This window comes from Lissotriton vulgaris, chromosome 1_1, assembly GCF_964263255.1.
Source record: "Lissotriton vulgaris chromosome 1_1, aLisVul1.2, whole genome shotgun sequence".
NCBI lineage: Eukaryota > Metazoa > Chordata > Amphibia > Caudata > Salamandridae > Lissotriton > Lissotriton vulgaris.
In genome coordinates this window covers 58,504,985-58,520,404 of record NC_141685.1, presented here as the reverse complement: position 1 = coordinate 58,520,404, position 15,420 = coordinate 58,504,985, and the positions used below count along the sequence as shown (strand labels likewise).

Below are 15,420 nucleotides of genomic sequence, written 5' to 3'. Positions count from 1 at the left end.
AAGGTTTTGTCAAAACAAGTACAACTCTTCGAGTAAGAGATGAATCAGGAAGACTCAAGATAGAAGGGCGGACATCAGTATGTTGTGCCATAAATCAAATATTACTGTTCACAGAGGTGCCTGTCTTCATTCACTACACCCACAATATGCAGTAGAGCAGCAGTTTAATGATTGTATTTACTTTGTGGTTTTACTTCTCTCAAATATTTTTTTTATTTAACTTTGTTTTATTGATTTTAGCATAAGGCAAGTACAATACAGTTATCATATATGCCCCAAGAAATACAGTGAAGAGGAGTCTTGGTACCCGCTCGTCCCCTACATGATAACCCAGTTCTGCATAAGTTTGTTCATATACGAAGTATCCTTGGGTGCTGTCTGTGTCGAGGCTCCTGTCTCATCCCTACCCCAAAAACACCCAAGAACAAAACCCTCCACCCCTTGAAACTACCCCCACACTACCCCCACCCCAACCAGTGCGCCATGCCTTTGCCTCCATGTGTTGTTGCGTGTGAGAGCAGCTAGGTGTCTATGTTCCAGAATTGGCCTTAGGAGGCTGTGCATCAATAAGTTGCAAGAGGTAGAGATACATTGGGCAGGTTATTTCCTTAAATTCTGTTGCCAAACCGTATGAAAGGATGCTGTGAATTGCGTAAGAGTGGCTTTGATGCGTTCCATACCCAGCGTGTACCATAGTTTATGTAGCCAGCCTGTGTGAGTGGGCCGAGTGCGTGTACCCGAGAGAGATAAGATGTGCTGAACAGCCGCGCTCATGACCAGACCCATTTGTCGTTCTCTGGTTGATTTCAGTGGGAATGTGAGTTCGTTAGGAAGCCCCAGTAGTGTGTAGGTGGAGAATCAGGGAATTTCGGTATTGAAGTGACTGACAATATCATTAAGGACAGCTGTCCTGTAGGCTGTGACCTCCCTGCAATCCCAAAGAAGATGTGTTAATGTGCTTTCTTCGTCACACCCTCTCCAGCAAGTCGGGCTGCGATTTCGGGTTGTGTTAGCCAATGTCGGATTTGAAAGTATTGAAATCGTTGTGGGGCGGTGATGTTGTATAGCTGTGGTAGCTCTGTGAACTGTATGAACCCCTCGAGGTCAAAAAGATGACCCGCAGATCTGCAGTCTGACCTTCGCCACGGCTGGAACGTGTTCGCGTCCATCCCCGGGATGAAGTCGGGATTATCGAACAATGGTGTAAGTGGTGATGGGAAAGTAGTGAGCCCTCTTTTAGCTGCCACTGAGTCCCACACAGGCAGCACTGTGCGCGTTACGGAGGATTTCTCAAGGTATGTAGGTCTATTAGCGCGTTTTAAGAAAGGTATCTTCCAAAGCTAGGTTTGCGCCATCGCCCTGTCTTCTCTGACTCGGGCCTGTACCACTCCACTAAATATCTCAATTGTTCTGCTTGGAAATATTGCTGTAGGTTGGGGATCCCCAGACCCCCCTCATCCGGTGCCCGATAGGACAAGCTTCTTCACATCCTTGGCTTTTTCCCAGCCCATATAAAGTGCTGCACCGCATCTTGCAGTCTCTTAATGGTGCCCACGGGGGGAATCACCGGAATGGTCTGAAAAATATATAAAAGTTTGGGGAGTGTGGACATTTTCACCCCAGCGATGCACCCCAGTAGTGATAGAGGCTGTTTCTGCCATCTCCTGAGGTCCCCTTGGATTTGGGAGGTGATGTTTGTGTAGTTCAGGGTGACTGCTCTGTGGAGGGGGGTGAGGATGATCCTCAGGTATGGGAGCTCCGTCTGGACCTGCAGGCCCCGTAGATCGGAGGCACTTCATGAGTGATATGTGAATTTCTGCCTAATGGTAGGATCATTGATTTCCCCCTGTTCATTTTGAGGCCCGACACCCTCCCAAAGGCCTCTACCTCTTCCAGGAAGGCAGGCACTGACAGCGTGGGATTGTTTAGGGCAACCTAGATATCATCGGCATATAAGCTGATTGGGTGGGGTCCCCCCCCCCAAGGTAATGCCAAGGATGTCCGGGTTGCCCCGAAGTCTCTGCGCTAGGGGTTCTACATAGAGCGCAAAGAGGAGGGGCGAAAGCGGGCACCCCTGTCTTGTGCCTCGCTGGATGTCAAAGGGTTTTGAGTAACCCTGGGCGTAGTACTACGCTACGCTAACGGAGCATACATAGTTTGTGCTGATTCGCACTCTGCAAATTGCACGATGTACAGTACAAAAACGGTGCTTCATCAAATAGCGTAGCAGTTAAATCAACAAACATCCTCAGATGCTTTGATAAAGCAATTTTACTTGCAGAATATCCAATATCAAAATAATTCTACAAAGAGCCGCAGTTCAACTGGTCGTCCCTAGATGTCCCTCACGAGTCAAATGAAAATGCATTGAAATTATTCTTATATCAAACTGCAGTTCCACTACTTGTTACTAGATGTCCCTCACAAGTCAAATGCAAAATCATTGAAACCCTTTCATCAAGCATTTGCAATTGACTCGTGAGGGACATCTAGTACCCACCAGTTGAACTGCAGCTCTTTGTAGAATTATTTTGATATTGGATACTATAATATTCACTGCCCACTGCTAATCTCATCCCATAATGCTTTGCAGGGCCTTTGTTTGGGATTGTTTTTTTGCCCATCATAACTGTGCTTGGGGTGGTCCTAAGAGGATAGGACCACCACCAAAATTGTTCAACAAGATGTGCTTTTTGTTTTCAAGGCATCTGCTTGGTTCTCTCCCTAGGTTAGGGAGGATCCCAATATCATCACATCTCCCACTGCTTGCTAATTTTCCAGTTTCACTTTTGTGAAAGTACTATGTGTTTTGTAGCATATAAAGATAGAGATACTTATTTTATGATAACGGGTACCCACTGTGCAAGATGTAATTTGCAATTATTTCACAGAGCAGACAAGTACACAAGTACAGTGCCATCAGCTATGCTATGCAGTTCTACGTGAGTACGTGTAGTTCAAAGTATACTACGTGCAGCTAGGTGTAGTGCTGCTACGCAAACTACGCCCAGGGTTAGTTTTGAGCCCAGGCCGTTGACACGGATACTTGCTCGCAGTTTATTGTAGCAGCTGGCAATCCATGCTCTAAAGCGTTCCCCGATGCCGAAGTGCACCAAGGTCTTCTCTAAAACCCCCCAGTCCATTCTGTCAAACGCCTTTTCGGCGTCTATAGACAGGAGCATGGAGTCTGACTGCACGTAATGGGCTTTGTCTATTAAGTGAAGGATGCGTTTAGTATTATCACTGCATTGTCTGCCGGGGATGAATCCGGATTGGTCCGGCTCTATGATTCCAAGGAGTCGTGGTCCAAGCCTGGAAGCTTGCACCCCAGTGAAGATTTTGAGGTTGAGGTTGAATAGGGAGATTGGGTGTATAGGCAGCACATTGAGTAGCATACTTACCCGGTTTAGGCAGTACAATGATATCGGCTTCTAATATGTCAGTGGGGATCGAGCCAGGCCCCTGGAATGAGTTGAAAAGTCTGGTAAGAAGCGGTGCTATTAATGGGCAGAAAGCTTTGTAAAAACCAGAGGAGAAGTCGTTTGGCCCGGGTGATATCAGGGGTTTGAGGTGGGATATTGCGCTGATCACCTCTTCTATTCTGATAGGTGCGTCAAGCGAGGCTGCGCCTACTGCATTAATAGCAGTTATCGCCGCTTCACACAGGAAGGCCTCTCCATTTTTGTCAAGAAAAGGATCTGCGCTGTATAAGGATGCGTAATATTCTCTCAGCTATCTGCTCATCATCGCTTAGCTTCTCACCCCGTCTTTTAATGGGATTATTGAGCCCTTGCACATTTAGGGTGATAACTTTTAGGGTGGCCTCTGTCATTTTGCATGTTGAGCAGGAGATAGCTTGATTCTAGGGGGGACGACCCCTACGTAATATCTCAATCAAGCTCATTTCCCCCACGGCACACTGGTTCCCTCCCCCCTCCCATTGCCCCAAGCCCATCCCGGACCCCCGGGTTCCCCGTCCTGAACCCCTGACCCAGACCGCTCCTCCCCCCGTCCTAACCCCAACAAGAAAACCCCAATAAGTTACCATAGACCCAAGCCTGTATACTCGTGTCACAGGCCTGCGGTGAAGTTACCTGGTTGAGCGTGTAGCCTCGGTGATCCCCCCGAACCCCCACATTCCCCCAGACCAGCTTTGTAGTAATGCAATTGAGTCCCCATCTCGCAAACAGATCATGCAGTAGATGATGTGTCTCTTGTCACCGCATTCAGGGCCGAAGCCCATTCCTGTGACATTGTGGCTTGGCCTGGTTTCAGTTCTTCGAAGGGGAGCGTCTGTGGCCAACTCGTTGCCACCCTCCTCTCGAGGGTTTCTGGGAGTGTTCTGGGGAGGTATTCATCTTGTTGTGTTCGAGACCCAGTAGAGCACAGGTTTCTTGAAGGGATCTCAGCTGTTGCAAGGTTCCATTCCATTTGAAAATCAGGCGGAAAGGGTGACCCCAGGAGTACGGTATTCCCTTGTCCCTCAGGAACGTCATGACAACTCTGAACGCTTAAAATGTTTGGAGCGTGATGGTCGGCCAATCTTGGAACAGTGCCACCGAGTGCCCCTGATATTGAAGAGGTTGCTTCAGACGCGCCTCTCGAAGGATCCTCTCTTTCAGTGGAAAGTCCGGCAGGAAGGCCAGGATATCCGGGGGGAGCAGGCGTGCGCCTCACCAGACCTACTCTGTGTTTGTTTATGTTTATTAAAACTTTTGTAGCGCGCTCTGTTACCACGGGGTATCCTGGCGCGGTGAGTGACTTTTTAGAACAGAAGTGCTGAAAACAGAGTCTGGAGGAACTACTAGTAAGGGACATTGAACAAGTGGGTCTTGAGATCTTTTTTAAACAGAGCAATGGTTGGCGAAGCTCTGAGAGAGAGGGGGAGAGCATTCCAGGCAGAGGCTGCTTTAACTGAAATGGATTGGCCTCCTATGCGTGCGTATTTGAATTTGGGGGTGGTTAATAAACAGAGGTTGGCCGATCGTAGGGCACGGTTGGGAGTGTAGAATGAAAACCTTTTCTGCAGGTATGTTGGTCCCTGGCCATGGACTGCTCTGAATGCCAACACAAGAATTTTAAACAAAATTCGATGAGGTACTGGTAGCCAGTGCAAACTGCGTAAGTGGCTACGCACGCTAGATCTCCTTGGGAGGGAGAAAAGCAAACGTACTGCAGCGTTTTGAATCACCTGCAGGCGGTGAACCATGTACGCAGGTAGACCACTAAATAAGGCGTTGGCGTAGTCGAGCCGGGATAGAATCAGAGCTCGAAGGACGGACTCCTTGGCTGCCCTAGGCAGAAGAGGAAAAAATTTCCTCAGGGCACGCAGGGTGCCAAAGCAGATGCCGGTCAATTTTTTTATGTGATCAGCAAACTTTAGATCTTGACCGAACCAGACTGTGTGCCCGGTCAATACGAATTGCAAAGTCTGTGGGTTCCTCTAGTATCTCCCGGAAAAGGCCCTGAAAATACTTGGTGATATCTGCTCCTTCTTCTTTGGATGGAACTCCTCTGACTCGGATATTATTGCGTCTGGACCTATTTTCTAAGTCCTCGGCGTGTGCCTGTAAGTCCACTTGTTGATTTCTAAGGCGGAGAAGTTCTTGTTGGAGGTGTTCGACTTCCTCGCTTCTGGTCTGAGTCTTCGAGGGACGCCACTTGCTCGCCTATGCCGTCCACATCGCAGTGTATCTCCCTCACCTCCCCGCCACCTCTTATTTGAGCGTGTGGAAATCCTCAAGCAGAGAGTTGAATAGGGTTTCAAGAAAGACCTGGTGATAAGCACCTCCTCGTCCCCTGTTCCATTTGATGCTTTGATGTTGTAGGGGAGGGAGGCCCTCTGTCCTCCTTAGGGGGGCCCTTAACAAGCATGTCAGTAAGCGTGCGTTCTCTCTTCGTTCTCGTGTTGGCCGTGATATGGCGTTGTCCGCTGAAGCTCTTCTCCCCCAATTTGCTTAGGCCGTACGGGGCCCTCACCGTGTGACCTGGTTGCTAGGGGCTGGCATGCTGGCCGGGGAGCCTTGTGTGGGAGCGCCGGTTTGTCCTTCTCGCTGATTCTGAATGTTGCTTGAGCGGGTATGGGTCTATATGTGGCCCCAGCCGCGAAACCAGGCTCCTCCTGACTGGTGTAGTGCAGGGCACTATGTGTGTTTCGGGCTCAGGCCGCAAGTGTGCTGGTGTCAAGGCCTACCCACGAGGGCCACTGTCTTCTGTTGCCAGGCCCCGCTTGCTCTCTGAGAAACAGGACTGGCCAACCGCACCCCCAGCCACTATTGAGTGGGCCGCAGATCTACCTCTTTCTTTACTCCTGAAGTAAGTGGGGGCACCCGCTCTCCTCCGTGTGGGCACCTGTTAGGTGATTTGGTCCCATGCGCGCTCAGCCGGCATCCACGTGTTGGGCCCACCGTGTGCGCTGCCCTGCTGGGAGTGTCAGGTCCGGTGCTTCGTTTCTATTCTTAGCAGTGCCTAGCGGAGCCCAGGTGTGTCCGTTGCCAAGTGCGTATGCAAGGAAGGTGAAGGCCCTGCTGCCAAGCCACACTCAGACACCGCTCTCCCAGGGGCCTCACTGCTGTGCCTCGAAGTGAAGGGCAATGGGCCTCCCTCTCTCCGCTTCCCGGGCGCCCTTGAAGGAATAGCAGGGGTCGCACTATGCTGTCTTGCTGCTGCTTGTTCCTGCGCCCCCTCTCCGCTGCAGATACTTAGCGGTACCTGTATACAGCTCCGCTGGGGCTCGGTCCACCTCCGCGTTGCTTCAGCTCCGGGGTATTCCCCCGGGGACCGGCGCCGGACCCCTCAAAGTGGCACCAGGGAGGGCGGCATCCGGTCACAGCTCCATAGGCCCAGGAGCCACGGCCTCAGTTTTCACGCTCCCGTCAAGCAGCGATGCGCCCCGCAGTGCTGCCGGTGCTCCACCTGGGCCCCCGGTCTCGCCGCCACACAGCCGCCACCACTCCCCCGCAGCGTGGTGAGGCCAGAGGAACGGGGGACAGTAAATGCTGAGACCTCCTGCTGCTTAGCCTTGCGGAGTCCTTCGCAGTGACCGAGCGTCCCGGGTGCCATTTCGCAGCCTCGAGCTGCAAGTTGCTACAGGGTCATTCGGGAGTGCCGAGCTTCTCAAAAGTGCATTCCAGGTAGACTCCTCAGCTCTGTATCTCTCTCCACCAAAATCTGAGGGACAACCGGGGATATTATGCTCAAAATTGGCCCGGAGAGGTGTTTGGTGCGAGGAGCCTCGAGGTCCTATGTCCTCTCAGGTCACCATCTTGGCCATGCCCATCCTCTCAAATTTTTTTTACATTTGTCAGTATTATCCACCGAGATGGGAGTTTCCTGGCTGGACTAGGAGATTGAGCTGGGCTGGTCTGTTGTTTAGTTGTCTCACCTCTAACTTTAGAGCTTGAGATAGCACACTAGCCAGGCGGCTCACTAGTTGACAGCTGTGGTGCATCTGCGTAGCAAGAGCACAGATGGTGCGCCAAAGCCAAGCCTGTTAGCACCCTTTCACCCCTGGACCATGCCAAGCACCCCAAACACTCTCTTAAAACATCTCTTAAGTCAAACTGCTCTGTTCGTATCTCCTCCACCTCTGCTGCTCTCCATACAAGGTAGGGCCTGTTCTCAAATGTATTCACCTGCACCTCACATGCATAGACCTGCTTTCAACATTCCTTTTCTAGCACAAAACCTGCGAACAACATTTTCCAACCATATAATTCACTTTTCATGGGTCTCTCCTCCTACTCATGCTTTTCAACATCACCCGTACAAACCACTGTGGCCACATTTAATGGAACAATACTGAGGTGCGCTCATTCGTTCCACAAGATGGAGAATGCACCAGAACAGCGCACGCTGCACATAAGATAAAGATAAAGGACCTTCTGCGACTCACACACATGCCCGGCAATGACACAGTCCCTACACAGCTTTTACAAAGGGCTAGATGCTTAGCATTGCTTTTCAAATACACACAAAATGCCATAGGCACAATTAAACAATGTAAAATACAATTAATTCACACACAATTCACAGTGTAAAATCCATCAGCAAATGATCCAAAGTGTACTGCATGCCACAAGGGTCTTTACTATCACAACTGCGTTGACAGTTTGCTGTCACCAAAGTGTTCTTCCTTTGAAAAAGGTGCATTTCCTCTATGACATGTAGAGCAGGGGCAAGCCCATATCAGACAGAATTAAAAAATGTATAGCTCTGTAGTATTCAGAGACAAAGAACTGGGTAATAGGACAATGGCTTCCAATAACACAGCACTGAGCACCTCACTTAAGCCAATCTTAAATGATTGTTCGAAGAACAGGGCAACAGGAAGGTGTATTAAATGCCGACCATTAACCTTTCACCAGCTGCACACGGGGACGGCATTGGATAGATGGAACGCTGTGCTCCAGCAACCGCTCAAGTCATGCATACAGGCGCTAAAACATGTTGTCCTGGAACTCTCGATTCCAATTCACACAATCTAACTACACACATTACAGTTAACTCTCACCCCACCGTACCAAGTGCGTGTTTCCTGATTCGACACTGTAGTGTAGTTCCTAGTTTCCCACTAGGCCCTGCGCATTGGAATAACATAAACAGTAGTATCGACGTGGAACTGCGGATATTCCAGGCCTCCACTGACTATGCTAAACTTAATTGGGTTTGTTACCAACTAGCTCAGAGGTCACTGGAAACTTTCTTCTCTGCATGGGAAGTGATCAGCTTCCCTGGCACAGACAAGAAGGGATTCAGTTTTCCAACAACCGTGCAACATGACAACTTTGCTCCTCAGATCAAGAGTCAATCTCTAGGGTCGTGTGAAACAATAGACATGTATTTCACTCAGTCAGTCTAGTGCAGTTTACTTTCACGAGATGTAGAGAATAGAGAGACGGGCGTTTGTCAATAAAGGGTTAACATTTATTGAACAGTCTTTCTTCTCGTACAAGAGAAATGTATTGCCACAATTGCAAGACTTGTTATGATAAAAAGTACGTACAGTAAGATAAGTATTGCGAAATAGAACTGTAAAAGCATTGATATGGTTTCTTAGCCATTCAATGGTTTAAAAGTAATAAAACATATATACATTCATATATACATTAGGCTAACATACTCAACTGGTGCTTCTAACTATGCCTACCCCAGTGTGCCTGACCTAAGCCTAACACGTGGAAGGGGAGTAAGTAAGTAGCTTTAAGTTAAGTTGGTTTTGCCAAGGTTTGCTTAAAGAATTCTCGTCTAAGGGTTTAGTCAACACCATACCTCTGAATAGAATGATGGAAGTCTGGTATTTCCTTCAGGGGGCACTCAATATCCTAGTCACCCGCGAGGGCAGACCGGAAACGCTGGAGCTGGATTTCTCTGCAGGAGAAAGGCAGCAGCTCTTCTTCAGCGCGTCGGGAGGAGGAGGCGGGGGACAGCGTCCGCGGCAGCTGGAATCTGCTGGGCTTCTTTCGCAGAGGGACGGCTGTTCAGCTCCTAAGCGTACTGCACCATCGTTCGCGCTTTAGCAGCGATAATGGTATCAGTAGCTTCACCACCAAGGGACAACAGCAGAATCGTACTGCCTGCAGCAGCAATGGGATGCACAACAAAGTGCACGGCAGCTTACAACAGCACGACAGCTTTCAGCTCACAGCACACATTGCTTAAGGCAACGTTGGTAATATTTATACCTGACAGGTGCCGGGTTTGACGCAAGTTTGCTGGACATAAGATGTCAATTAAAGATGTCACTAGGAAGTGATAGCTATCAGTTGCTCATTAGAGTTCCATTACTAATCAAAACACAGCAAGCGGGGATTTCCAGGTTTGCTGAGTTTTTATCTTGTTGAAGAACTCGGAGTGTTAATCTAGGAATATCAGATAGTGACTTCTGCTCTGTCATTGCACTAATTGGTTGCAAAGGAAGTGGCAGAGAACTATGCTGGAATGTGGCTCTGTTCGTGTGAGGCCAGAGATGACTTTCTGAAAATCGCACTTGAACGGTTATACCAATATAGGGAATAAATGGATTTATAGCCGAATAGGGGCATAAGGTCACAGTATCGATCAGGAACCTAGATAAACACGCAACACCCACTCCACGTTTTCATGTCCATCAAATTACTAAAACTAGAGCAATTAGATGCATGTGTAACATTGCCCACCCCAAAATACATAAATGCATTCGAAATAGGCGTATATTGTAATACGTGAAATTTAGGTACTGTACGTTTTTGAAGCATAGAAATCATTCAAAAATTATTGCATATGAAATCAATGAACGATTATGCATAAGAATTACACATGAAGTATCTCTGAAACAGAAGAAGGGCGAGATAAATCATCACATAAAAATGCATTGCAATAAATGTGCTAGAGGCTGGTGTAATGTTGTTATGTCTCTAGATGTGTTTAGAAATAGAAGTGTGAAGCTTCTGTTCTCTAAGAATAGTTTTTACGTTAAGCAAAGAATTGTTCGTGCCAAAAAAAAGTGAATATTTAAAAAAATTGTCCAAATCAAAAAGAATTAATGCTTAAACGGGAAAATAGAGCTACAAAGCTTTTTGCAGTCTTTGTTGATCAAAACTGAAGGCCGAATTCAGAGTTCATGGGAACGCTGTGTGTCGGAAAGCTTCTCCAAAGTTATTGTTTCTGTATGGGTGAGAACATCGTGTCAGACAGGCTCTCAAAGAATTGGTCTACAAAATCAGGTGACAGTTCGACCAAATTAGATAGCGCTGTAACTTGGCAGGTGTGAGAATGATTGCTGTCATCATAGTCAGGACCAGCAATGCTCACAGAACGTTGTACCTGGATGATGTTGCTTTTGTCACTCGCTCCACTGTTACCACTTGGTTGTAGCACAGGAGTCTCCACGAATGCCGTCATCAGGATTGGTAGCCGCTGGGGACAACACAATGCGTGAGCCGTTATTGGACTGAGCAAAGTATCGACGTCCATTGGTACTGCTGATGGAAGTGAAAGACAGATGTCCAACACGCATTCATCGCCGCAAAGCATACACCGTAGCACAGGTAAAATGCAATTTTGCCATATAGGTCTGAATGAAAGGAACCAGGTCATGTTTAGATCTCTCAGCCTGGCCAATCCAAGGACGTTAGTTATCCTGTCCCGGTAGCGCATTGCTAGGATTGTCTCTTCCATTCCCATGGGAGCTATGTCTGAGCCGAGGCTTGCCATAACGAAGCAGGAGGGTCAAAAATAAAATCCCTGCGACGAGTCCCAAAAATAATGGTATGCCGAGAAAAACAGAGTGTACAAAATTAGGAACGATTCCCAAAATTGCCTGGAAGGGTGTTAGAAGTCCCGTAAAGACTGTCTTAAATATGCCTGGGATGCTTGTTGCACTAGACATGTTAAGGAGTTGGCTCAACATTTCTACGAAATGCACGGGGCAATTTGTTGATAAAAGGTCATGAACTTCAGTAGCTGTCCTTGCAACTAGAAGATCATACGTCTCTTTTGATGACGTTATAGGCACTGTTGTCTGTAAAAGTACAGATTTCATTTTGCTTAATGTATCAATTCGTATAGAATAGAGATTCAGACGAGGCCAGATGGGAGTCACTGTGTCTGCAGGCCCACTCGGAAACAATGCCTGCATACAGCATTTGACAGTGGATGTTACTCTTACTAGATAACTTTTCCCTGGCACAAGGCCACAACATCTGTGATCCGTTCTAAGAATGTAACTTCCGTTTGAAAGTTGCATAAAGAAGGGCTCTATCTGAGTTGCAGGTGTGACTAGCTGGTGGCATGAAAGGTTGTTAGAATTTCCATCACATGCTCCGTGTAAATTAATACCCTGACACAAAAGTATACCGCTTAGTGAATGTTTACAGTTATCACCACTAAGAAATACATTTTTGTCGCTGTCACTATAGCAAGAATGAGTGTATGGTAATTTCCATTCTGATTTTATATATCCTTTACCCAATTGTTCATACTGGCCAGCAGGTATGTACTCAAGGCACTTTTTAAATCGGAAAGTTGTTATCGGAATTGTGATAATTCCGTGTATTATCCATTCAATGACAGGACTCTCTGACATTGTCAATGGTAATCTCTCGAGTTTTTCGATGCTCAGGATTGTATAGTCTGCTCCTTTCTGTGCCAAACTGATCTGTTTATCAGTAAGGTTAAAAATGGAAAATAATGACGTTGTGTTGATTAAACGCCAAGGCACATAGCCTGAACGAAGATTTTGCAGCGTCCAGCCTAGTTCTATAATAGAGCGTAATTGAGACTGGCCATGTTGTAACATTAGCAAGTCTCTGTCTATCACATCAAAGGCAGAGGATACAATATTGTCCAACGAATATATTCTGGAAGACAGAGTCATTAACCCATTGTCTACTACAGAAAGTGATTTCTCCAAATTAATACGATCAATTTCTCGTATTTTCTCAGCAGTTTCAATTTGCTTTACTTTCCAAGCCTCGTTGTAAGCAGCATAGATACTGGTCGCTATGAAACGCTTTTGACGCTGTTTGCGTGGTCCAAGAATGAAATCGCGCAAATCAGCACCATCTTTTAGTAAAGACAAGTGTTGCTTAATTTCAGCCAGTGTGGATGATGTTAGCCATTCAAGGCAGAGTTTCCCTACACTGTATGTTGTTATAATCCCTGGATGTTGTCTCTGGGAATATCTAGGGTCTAGTCTGGTAATTTTTAACCCCTGTGTTTTATTCAGGAATCTATCTTGACAGCTGTTTGTGTCAGTAGGCCAGATTAGCCACTTTTTCCAATCAGGATGTGTTTTGTTGAAATGTAAAATTTGTGACACGTCTAACTCAATATCTGTGGTTGCATTTTCAGGAATTGGCTTTGGTATAGACGGTGTTTTAAGGTCTTTGATCTTAGCTAGGCCAAGACAAGATGTTTGGTGTATTGTGTCATTTAAAAATAACATTTGTTCTGGTATCATGCAGGTTCTGAATAGTGCTTCAATGCCTTGCACCTGCCAATCTTTTGTACCCCAAATTGTTTTTGTTTCAATATTATTTTTCCAATAATCAAAACCAAATGTCATCATTTTGTCATAAAATGCTTCTGAATATATCAATTTAGAATTTGTCAGCATTGTTTTCATTCCTGTTTTATCTAACAGTTTGTAATAAAACGTTTCTGCATCACTGGTGTTAAACCCTGAGAAGTATTTGAATTTCTCAAAAAATGCTTTAGAACTGCTTTTAGGTGGTGTAGAACAATGTTCCCATTGATTATACATAAAAACATTTCTAGGCTGTGCAGATTTATGCAAGTAATGATCCCCATAGTGGGTGTAACAGAATAGCTGCTCATAACTAGATGAACCTTGTAAATAATCATGATCTGTGAATCTAGCTGACATTACTAAATCAGACATCATGTCATTAATACTGTTAAAGTCCCAATCATCAGAGAATGTACTAGGTGTCACAAAGTCACTTAAGGAAACCTTTAGTTGATGAGGATACTTCAGGATTTCGACCGGACCATAGATCTCATAGTCTGTTTTCTCCCATACTACCCCACCAGGTATTGGAATTGCTGTGATATTTACTGTTGACAGTTCTCTTTTCTTCACGTGGGATGATCTGTGTGGTTTCAGGACTAGGTTGATGTTATGACTTGCTGTGTCCATTCATTTGTAATAAACTTCCCTAAAATTAAAACTAAAATTAGGCATAGTAGGAGTATGAATACCCCTGAGATAATCCAATGCTCAATCAACGGTGAATCCAGATATAATTCTTTGATTTGTTGAAGGAGTCCTGTAGTATTTTCTTTAGAATACTTTTTTGTTTCTGGCATCACTTCGGGGTCGTTTTGATCTTCAGAGAAGTTGTCGAAGTTGATGAAATAACCAGAGGCAGTTCTGTCAATTGTTGGGATTGTTCTTTCAATCTGTCTTTCGGTAGCACTTTCTGATGCCACATCATTGTAGACTGGTGTTGTTTCTTGACGAACTGTTTCAATCTGTGTCTCAAGAGGCACGAGTTCCATGGCATTATTGCATAGTCCTTCATTGTGCACTGCAGGCTGATCGAATGTGATTAGTCTTTCAGTTTGAACCTCTTGGATTGGACACGACTCTGTTCTCCTTTTTACCAGCAAGGGGCGGTAGCACAACTGATCTTGTTCCGGTGACTGCCAAGACAGGTCCTGCTTTTCTGTAAGAAGGCCCAAATTCCTTCTTAACCGCGATCTTTTCTCTGACTAGATCCCCAATCTTTGGAATCCAGACAGGCCTTGCTGGGGCTGTTGCTGGTGGTGCCTCGTCAGTGGTAGTTGGCTGTTGCTTTAACTTTATGTTGCTTAAGGATTTTCTTGTTTCATTCAGTTCCTGTAAAACAGCCAAACGATCCTTTACATCAAAGTGCGTTTTTTCTTCTTGTACCACTGACATCTGACTATCGAGATCCTGAATACGCATTCTAATTCCGAACAATAGTTCGTATGGGCTGAAACCTTTTAGAGAATTTCTTGGCATGTTGTTAAGACTAGTCTGGACACTTATTAAATGTTTGACCCACCCAGCGCCTGAACCTAATACCTTCGCTGTTATAGATTGCTTTATGTCAGGGTTTTTTCTTTCTACCACACTGTTCCCTTCCGGGGTATGACGGACAAGAATACCGCAACCCAATTCCCATGCTGGCCATGGCCTCCTTATAAGCTCGAGAGCTGAAAGCAGGACCCTGATCAGAATGGAACGTGGTAATTGCGTATATGCCAATAAAGACTCGCAAATCTTTTATAACCGTTCTAGCGTCAGCCGAGCGCTGGAGGCCTCATTTTTTAAATGTTTTTAGCCTTAACTATTAATAGGACGCAGGATGGGGTGTAGGCAGTGTTACACTCTTTCTGACTGGTAGCCGGTAGCAAGGTTCGCTACTGCGATCCCTATTACAGTTTTCACAGTTGTTTGCATATATTTGGTGTTCTACACTCATCCCCGGCCACCAGAATACTGATTGTAATTCAGTCAGTGATTCCTTGATCTCTCTGTGCCTAAGACCCAAACCCATATGTGCGTCTGCTATTAAAAATATTCTCCTGTTCGTGTTTGGAATTACTCTGTCCCCCACTCCAGGGATTCGAGCAAAAGGAACGGAGTTTGCATCGATTACGTATGCATAATTGAGTGGATAGTTCACGGGCAGTGCTGCACAGCCGCCTTTTACGGTCGTTTTTACTGCCAGCATGGTTTCCCCGTCTATGTATTTATCTGTACGCTTTTTTGTGGCTACGGAAGCCGGGTTAGTTGCTTCCGCTTTGGCTGTATTAGCCAATGAATTCCCTGCAACGTGAACGCCATCACGTTGAAGACTCTGTGCGTGAATCACGAGAGTCTTTTGTAGTTCTTTGTGTAAAAGAGCTACCTGTTTCCAGAGCAATTTATGCTTTATTGTGGCACCTGTG

The 15,420-nt window shown here is 46.2% G+C and overlaps 1 protein-coding gene across 1 annotated transcript in view; it reads right to left on the bottom strand.

Moving 5' to 3' along the window:
* The window catches only part of LOC147737248 (uncharacterized), a 91,940-nt gene that overhangs the window by 3,174 nt on the left and 73,346 nt on the right, over positions 1-15,420 (bottom strand). The window lies entirely within an intron of this gene.